This window comes from Dipodomys ordii, unplaced genomic scaffold (genome assembly GCF_000151885.1).
Source record: "Dipodomys ordii isolate 6190 unplaced genomic scaffold, Dord_2.0 Scaffold180, whole genome shotgun sequence".
In the NCBI taxonomy this organism is placed as follows: domain Eukaryota; kingdom Metazoa; phylum Chordata; class Mammalia; order Rodentia; family Heteromyidae; genus Dipodomys; species Dipodomys ordii.
Genome location: NW_012267396.1, coordinates 119,886 through 129,215, shown reverse-complemented (window position 1 = coordinate 129,215; position 9,330 = coordinate 119,886). Strand labels below are relative to the sequence as shown.

General features: G+C 43.7%; 1 protein-coding gene across 5 annotated transcripts in view; it reads left to right on the top strand.

Moving 5' to 3' along the window:
• Positions 1–9,330, top strand: part of LOC105999085 (zinc finger protein 26-like) — a 31,538-nt gene that overhangs the window by 4,424 nt on the left and 17,784 nt on the right. The gene's annotated exons all lie outside the window — the stretch shown is intronic.

Below are 9,330 nucleotides of genomic sequence, written 5' to 3'. Positions count from 1 at the left end.
AGTCGCCGCCGGGCCCCGCGGGCCGCGGCCGCCATCCGGGCATTTGCTCGGCCGTGCTCTCCCCGCTCAGCCTTATTTTTAGCGCTTGGTGTTTAAGGAGGAAGAAAAAGTGGTGAAAAAAATTAAAAAATAAGCTGTGTGATGGTGAGATGGCAAATGGTTCCGTTAACACCCCGACCCCGCCGCCGTGCGGCACACGGGGCCTTCTAGGAGGGAAAAATCCTGACCCGGGGCTGGCCTCTTCCCATGCTCTTTTTCTTTATTTTCAGAAAAATAAAACACACTTTTGGTGAACTATTTGAAAGGAAGTAATTTGGTTGCCGGCATACAAGTTGAGCTTTTAAATACTTTATGATAGCCAAAACTTAAACATCATTCGCAGACATTAGTTATACATGGATGGTTACTTGTGACATCACACATGTAAGCAGTGTGCCCCCATCAGCCCTCCCCCTCTATTGCCCTCCCTTATCCCATTCCTCTTTTGAGCTAGTCCTGGGGCTCCTATCGCTTATTTTTCAGGCTCAAGGCTGGGCCATAGCCACAGCTCCACTTGCTGCTTTTTGCTGGTTAATTGGAGACAAGAGTCTCACAGACTTTACTGCCTGGGCTGGCTTGGAACTGTGGTCCTCAGATGTTGTTTCTTCGTGTGTGTGTGTCCTGTAAACTTGGGTGCCTCAATGGCTTGTTAAGGCATAGTGACAAAATTCAATTCAGATGTTCTTTTAGATCTTGTAAACTCCTGGCAGAAGCTGACAGGTAACCAAGGAAATGAACAGGCCATTACAAATGTATGAAGGCTTGGACAATAGAGGACAGTGTGGTTTTCTGTCTTTGGGTGTAACTGATTACACCATGATTAATCCAAGACCTAAAATAGAAGATGAAGTGGGGCTGGAGATGCAGCTCAGGGTAGAGCACTTGGCTAATGTGAGTGGGGAGGGCCTCTGTCCATTCCCAGTGCCACAAGGAGAACAAAAGCAAAATAAAAAACGTAGAAGAGTTAGCCATGCTGAAAGCATGAAAGCTCTGTGAACTGGCATTGCTTTTGTAGAGATCGGAAAGTACATCAGGTTACTTCCAAGTTTAATACTTAAGTCCTTTTCTATGTGAAAAAAGTTGAAAGAATCTATTCTTCAATATACAAACGAAAGAAGTATTGGAATGATGTAAACAAAATATGGTAAACACACATACATAAAATATTAGCTTATATTGGTTGTACAGAGGGAGACTTTTTCACACTATAAGCATGAATACTTTTTTTTTTGTACACGAGGCCAGCACTCTGCCACTTGAGCCTCAACTCCACTTCCAGTTTTTGGGTGGAGATAAGAGTCTCATGGGCTTTCCAACCCTAGCTGGCTTTGAACTGTGATCCTCAGATCTCAGTCTCCTAAGTAGCTAGGATTATAGGCATGAATCCCCAGGGTCTGGTGTGTGTGTGTGGGGTGTGTGTGTGTGCGCACACGCACGCGCGTGCTGGGGCTTGAACTCAGGACCTTGTGCTCTTGCTTAGCTTTATCTGCTTAAGGCTAGTGTTCTGCCACTTGAGCCATGTCTCTACTTCCTGCTTTTTACTGGTTAATTGCATAAGACTCAAATTTATCTGCCTAGGCTGGCTTCAACTTGAGATCCTCAGATCTCAGCCTCCTGAGTAGTTAGGGTTACAGGCAAGAGCTTTCAGTAACGGGCATAAGTCCCCCCCCCCCCCCCCATGGGGCTTGAACTCTGGGCTTGGGAGCTGTCCCTTAGCTCTTCAGCTCAAGGCGAGCACTCTACTACTTGAGTCACAGCGCCACTTCCGGTTTTCTAGTGCTTTATTGGAGATAAGAGTCTGATGGATTTTTCCTTGCCTGGGCTGGCTTTGAATTGAGATCCTCAGATCTCAGCCTCCTGAATAGCTAGGATTACAGGTGTGGCCACCGGTGCCCTGCAAGTTTTTTTTCTTTTTTAACTTAAAAAATATTTTTGACAGTGCTGGGGTTGGAACTCTGGGCCTTGTATTTGCTAGGTAAAGTACTCTATTATTTGAACCACACTCTAGTCCATTGTCCAAAAAGAATTAGACTCATTACTTGACTTAATGAAATGGTAATCCCTCTGTAAATCACCTTAAAAATTACGATGCAATTATTCAAGGAACTAAAATTCTTGGCTGAACCTGGGGACTAGTGATGTCTGATGTTTGATACCCAAAGGCAGCAAGGAGTGTTTGGCAAAATCTTGTTTTGTGGTCTTTGTATAGGAGATTTTGCCCTATATTTTGGGTGTCAGTAGAGAATCCAGAGGTTGTTTTTTTTTTTTTTTTTTACTTTGAAAGGGACATTTCTTTATGGCAGTGGCCCTATCATTATAAGTGCATTGTTGAGATGGGGTCTTTTGTTGACCAGGGCATGCACTGTTAAGATGATCAATGGCCTGATACTTAACCAAGTGTGTTGTTTCTTGGGGTTCTGTCCTTTATTAGGGACATTTTCACTAATGGCTAGAAAGCTGTAGTATTCCAGTAAGCTCACTCACATCTGATGGTCAGCAGTGAGGTGGGTATGTTCTACCCCCTTCACTGTTTCACTCAGTTCATACCAAAGGGTTATCTAGCCAGATTTCTCGAGCACATGCAGCTTTGTATTTTGTTGTTGTTGGTTGTGGGGCTTCAACTCAGGTCCTGGGTGCTGTCCCTGAGCCTCTTTGTGCTCAAGCCTAGTGCTCTACCACTTGAGCCACAGCACCAGTTTGGTTTTTGAGTGGTTAATAAGGGATAAGAATCTCATGGGGACTTTTCTGCCTGGGCTGGCTTTGAACTGCATCCTCATTCTCAACCTCCAGAGTAGCTAGGATTACGGTGTGAACTACTGGTGCCTACGTGCAATTTTGTCTAGCACACAGGCACCTGGCCATAATCAAGGACAGAAACTGCTGCTTACCGCAGGTGGAATATTCCAGTTTATGCTTGGGATCCATTCTGTCTTCTTTAATTTTTATTTTTTTTAACATTTGTGTTAGCATATGGTTTGTTATATTGTGCTCTTCTCATGCATACATAGAGCACACTGAACAAATTCATCTATCATACCTCCTTGTCCTCCCTCTCATGTCTTAAAACAATTTTAATAGGTTTTATTGTGTTTTCAAACATTTATAAAGTACTTTTGACTGTATGCACTTTCTGTTCTCCCCTTCTGCTCACCCCCAACAACTTTTTTGTTTTGGTTGGTCATGGCGCTTGACCTCTGGGCCTGGGCGCTGTCCCTGTGCTCTTCAGCTCAAGGCGAGTGCTCTACCGCTTGAGCCACAGCGCCACTTCCAGTTTCCTAGTGGTTTATTGGAGATAGGAGTCTCACAGACTTTCCTGCCTGGGCTGGCTTTGAACCGAGATTCTCAGATCTCAGCCTCCTGAGTAGCTAGGATTATAGGCGTGAGCCACCGGCACCTGGCTCCAACAATCTTTTTTATATTTCTGTTATCCTTTTTTTTTTTTTTTTGGGTCAGTTATAGGGCCTGAATTCTGGGTCAGGGCGCTGTCCCTCAGCAATTCAGCTCAAGGCTTGCACTCTACCACTTGAGCCACAGCGCAACTTCTGGCTTTTTCTGCTTATGTGGTGCTGAGGAACCGAACCCAGGTCCTCATGCATGCAAAGCAAGCACTCTACCACCGAGCTACCTTCCCGGCCCTCCTGTTATACTTTTTAAAAATATGTACATTAATTGCACAATGTAATTTTATCATGGTATATCACACACGTATACATTCATACCTTAATCAATTAATACCTTCTATTGCTCTCTCTTTTCAGTCTGTCCTTCCTCTCTGTTTAACAGCTTTTAGTGAGTTTCCTTGTGTCACCTTCATAGGTGGACACAATGTATTTCCATATTCACTGTCCATCATTCCCTTCTTCTCTTCCACTTACCCTGAAATGGCTTCATAATTGTAACCATGTTCTCTATACATATGTGTATATGTACATACATGCATATATACATATACATGGCACATATATGTATGTATATGCATGTATACACATGAATATCTCTTTTAGGTTTTACAGACTTTGCATATGCAAGAAAATGTGATATTTATCCTCTAAACCCAGATTCATTTAACATGATGATCTCCAGTTTGATGCATTTTTCTGGAAAATTATAATTTAATTCTTTGTGGATTGATAATATTCTACATATACTAAAATATATGTGCACATGTATATATATATTTAGATAAGATTTTATAGGTTCATCCTTAAAATGAAGCTTTTGTTGGTTGCCAAACCTGGATGTTTCCATGTGCATAACATGATGTACAAGCTGGCTATAGAGGGTCACAGGCTCAGTGCCTGTCTGATCTTGTGTTTATAGGAGAGCCCTTTAGGTGGTAGGTCACTTATCATAATGATGAATGGTCGATGGTCAGTAAGGGCAATTTTTTGCTCTTAGAGTACCTGGGCAACCACTAGACAGGGTTGAGATACTCCAATATTCATTTATTTGTTTTGATTTTCTTTTTCAATTTATTTTTATTGTAATACATTTATAATATGATAGTATTTCTGTGCAAGTATCCACAGATTCCTACAGTGTCTTTGAACAAGTCACCCCCTCTTTTTTTTGTTGCTCATGGGCTTGAACTCAGGGCCTAGGTGCTGTATCAGTTTTTTTGTACTATCACTTTGAACCACAGTGCTACTTCTGGTTTTCTGATGGTTAATTGGAGATAAGTCTCATGGACTTTCCTACCTGAGCTGGCTTTGAACCGTGATCCTCAGATCTCAGCCACTTGAGTACCTTAGATTACTGGTTTGAGCCACTGGTGCCCGACACCCCCTCTGTTTTAGTCCTTAATTTCCCCTACCCTACTCCTCTCCTTTTCAAGCTTTAGTTGGGTTTTATTATGCCATCTTCACATAGATCCATAATGTATTGCTATCCTCTTCTCTACCCAATACCTTATTTTCCTCTTCCCCTTCCTGCTGGTTCTCCCACATCCTTTTCCCTTAGTCCCCCAATTACATTCATTTCCCATTATTGTTGACATTTTAGATCTAGATCCACAGTTAAGCAATTTTTTTTTTTTGTTAGTACCGAAGCCTCTTGCCCAACTTGCTTGCTCATGACTGGCACTATACTACTTGAGCCATACTTCCAGTTCATTTTCTTGCTGGTTTTGGAAATGGAGTCTTGTAGACTTTTTTTTTCCTAGACTAGCTTCAAACTCAGATTCTCCAGGTCTCAACCTGTTGAGCTGAGACCCCTCCACTCCCTCCATCCCTTCCATCCTGTCTCCTCCCCTTCTCTGCTGGTACTAGGCTTGTACTCAGTACCTTGGGGTTTCCCTTGGCTTGCATGCTTAAGGCTGGTGTTCTCCCACTTGAGTTGTACTGCAGTTTTTATGGATACTTTGTCCTCTACCTTAATTACTTCTTTTCTTCTGCCTACATTTATGGACTCTTTAGTCTTGGATTCATCCTACCACACAAAGCCCTCTCCTTCTGCCTGGATAGTCCTTTCCCTAGATATCCCTTAACCTAGGAGCTCTCCTTGGGACTAGTTTTTTTTTTGGGTCCGGTCATGGGGCCTGAACTCTGGGCCTGGGCGCTGTCCCTCAGCTCTTCAGCTCAAGGCGAGCGCTCTACCAACTTGAGCCACAGCGCCACTTTCGGCTTTTTTTTTCTGCTTATGTGGTGCTGAGGAATCGAACCCAGGGCCTCAGGCATGTAAGGCAAGCACTCTACCACTGAGCCACCTTCCCAGCCCAAAATCCTTGAAACTTTTTTTTGGGTCCGGTTGTGGGGCGTGAACTCTGGGCCTGGGCGCTGTCCCTCAGCTCTTCAGCTCAAGGCTAGCACTCTACCACTTGAGCCACAGCACCACTTCCTCCTTGGGACTAGTTCTAAGATACCTTTCCACCCAGCTTCTCCCAGGCTTGCAGCCCAAGCCCTGCCCCTCTTCACTCAACCCTACACATGACTGAAGCCTGTGTTCACACTCCCCATGGAGACATTGGTGCCTTATCCCTCAGAGTACATTAAAAAAGTCTTAAATACTTCTTGTAGGGATTTTTCTCCCTCCTCCCATTTCCTTCTCTGTCTCTTTTGCTCTTCCCCCTGCCAGCCCCTTTCTCTTCCATGGTTGAATTCAGGGCCTTGGGTTTGCTAGGCAGTTGTTCTATCACTTGATCCATGCCCCTAGCCCTGCTTTTTTTTTTTTTTTTGAGATAAAAGTTTTTCATTTTGTTCAGACAGGACCAGATCATGATCCACCTATTTTGTTTACTGCCATGGCTTGGATGACAGGAGCATACCACCATACCTAGATCTTTTTGTTGTTGAGATAGGGGGCTCACATTTTTTTCTCAGGCTGTCTAGGACACAATCTCTGACTTGGTTAGGATGACAAGCATGAGCCAGCAGTCCTTCTGTCTTTCTTCCTGAAGTCTAAGGGTATATGGCTGAAATTGTAGAGCAACTCGGAATCAGTGTCTCATGCTTGTCATTTTAGCCACTCAGGTGGTTGAGATCTGAAGATTGAGATTTGAAGCCAGCCCAGGCAGGAAAGTTTGTGACTCTTTAACTACCAAAATGCCAGAAGTGGAGATGTGGCCTAATTGTTAGAGCGCTAGCCTTGAGCAAAAAAAGCTAAGGGGACAGTACACAGGCTTCCAGTACACACATTCCCTCCCCACATCTCTCTCTGTCTGTCTCTCTGTTTCTCTCTCTCACTCTCTCTCTCTCTCTCTCTGTAGTTCTTTTTTTAATCTAAGAATATAGGTGAAGGGCTGGGAAGGTGGCTCGGTGGTAGAGTGCTTGCCTTGCCTTGCGTGCATGAGGTCCTGGGTTCGATTCCTCGGCACCTGATAAGCAAAAAGTAAAAAAAAAAAAAAGCCGGGCGCTGGTGGCTCTCGCCTGTAATCCTAGCTACTCAGGAGGCTGAGATCTGAGGATCTCGGTTCAAAGCCAGCCCAGGCAGGAGAGACCGTGAGACTCCTATCTCCAATAAACCACCAGAAAACCAGAAGTGGCGCTGTAGCTCAAGTGGTAGAGCACTCGCCTTGAGAGCTGAGGGACTTTTGTCTCCAATAAACCACTCATAAAACTGGAAGTGGCGCTGTAGCTCAAGTGGTAGAGCACTCGCCTTGAGCTGAAGAGCTGAGGGACAGCGCCCAGGCCCAGAGTTCAGGCCCCACGACCGGACCCAAAAGAATATAGGTGAAAAAGTTCTCACCCTTTCTCAAAGTGAGATGTGTAGGCCCAGTCATTGCTTTGCCATAATAGGCCATATAACTCCTTAAACTTAGTCTCACTGAATCTTGTTACCTTAAAGGAAAATTACAAATTTACCTCAGATGACACAGACATTGGGAGGAAATAGAGTGGTTGGTTGCTATAAACTAACACCAGTGAATGAGGAAATGCGTACATTTTTTTTTACATTTTTAACCCTTTTTAATAGTACTATTTTCTTTTTATCTATATACCTACCTAGATGCCTTTTTACCTATATACCTTTGCTTTTTACCTATATCAGGATTTTAATAATTTATTCCGATAGAAACCTTCACAGAAATTACCAGACTGGAAGTGTATGTATACTTTAGCTTCACATTTTGTATGCTGATCATTGGCTAGGTGTCCTGTCCATCCCCTTCCTTGCCACTGCCATTATTCATTATATTGTCACACATTAATTGTGATTATCATGGCATACTATTTGGAACAAATGTATGGTTTGTCATATTAGTTTAAACTTTAAAATGAAAGACTTGGGCGGACATCAGTGGCTCACACCTATAATCCTAGATACCTAGGAGGCTGAGATCTGAGGATCATAGTTTGAAGCCAGCTCAGGCAGGACAATCAATGAGTCTATGAGTGGTAGAGCACTAGCTTTGAGCATAAAAAAAGACTTATTTTTAACCTTTATTGTTTATACCTGTTATAAACCCCTCACATTTTGCTCAATAACTGAATCTGACAAATATTTTATCAATTGATCAGGAGATGTTTTGTGATGTTCTAGATGCTGGATGAATAGGAGTGAGCACAGCGAAGTCTCCAATGTCACACTGCTCATGTTGTAGTAGGAAGTGACTGAATATGTAATATATGTTAGCCAGTGAGTGTCTGGCATTTAATGGGAGGAGGTGCTTGGTGTGAGGTAGGCAGAAAGGCTTACAGAGATGTATGAGCGGGGTTCTGAAGGAGGAAGATGGAGTGAGCTATTCAGATATCTGGAGGACAAGTGGTCCAGGCTAAGAGAAATTGTGCAAAGCTCCTAAGGTGGCTACTTAATTGGCAGTTTTGAGGACCAGTGAAGGGGCCCACATGACAGTTACCAAGTGTGTCAGAGGACAGGCTAAGAGACTGGTTTGGCATATTATAGCAGGGGATCAGGACTCATAATCCACAATAAAGGCTCTGGCTTTTACTCAAATGTGGTCTTGAACCATGGGGGCAGGTCTCAGTTCTCCATTCTTCAGCTGACAGGATGAACAACTGGGGAGGCTATCCCTGTAGTTTTGAGGGGAAAAAGTGCTGAAAAGGACCAAGGTAGTATGAAGATGGAGGGCAGTGTAGGATGCCGGATGGATTTTTTTTTTTCAATGCCAGTATTGGGGTTTGAACTCAGGGCCTAGATAGTGTCCTTTTAGCTTTTTTGCTTAATTCTAGCATTCTACCACTTGAGCTAAAATGCTCCTTCTGGCTTGGTTTGGGTGGTTACTTGGAGATAAGAGTTTCACAGACTTTCTTCCCCAGGCTGACTTCAAAGCAGGATCCTCTGATCTCAGCCTCCTGAGTAGGATTATAGGTGTGATCCACTGATGCCTGGCCCTGGAGGGATTTCCTGGTGAGCTACAATAGGCTAGACAAGAGAAAGAAGTAAAAGATGGTTCCAGGGTTTTTCATCTGAACATCTCAAAATGGAGCTGTCAGAGATTAATGTGAGAATACCGGGGTAGCATAGGTGTGGGGGTCAAGGAGGGAAGGACTTAGGAGGATGGTGAACTTGTAGAGTGCCTTCATTCAACACATAAAGTGCTAGATCTGTGCATAACCAGTTCAAAGGTCATGACTCTGAGGACGAAGTAATTCTGTCCTCTTTCCAGATGAGAAAATTGAGATTCAGGAAACCTGAGAGTCATCCAAACAGATACAGTTGGTCAGAGTTAGCTTTTGTGTTGAGATAAGGGCTTCCCGAGAGGTCCTGTATGTTCTACCTTCCCAGTTTGTGACAACACAGTGACCTAAAAGCAGACAAACGGGGACAGACTTACAAAGTCCTGCAGTCTCACTTGAATAACCTCTGGCCTTTCCCACAGGTTTTCCCAAGTTG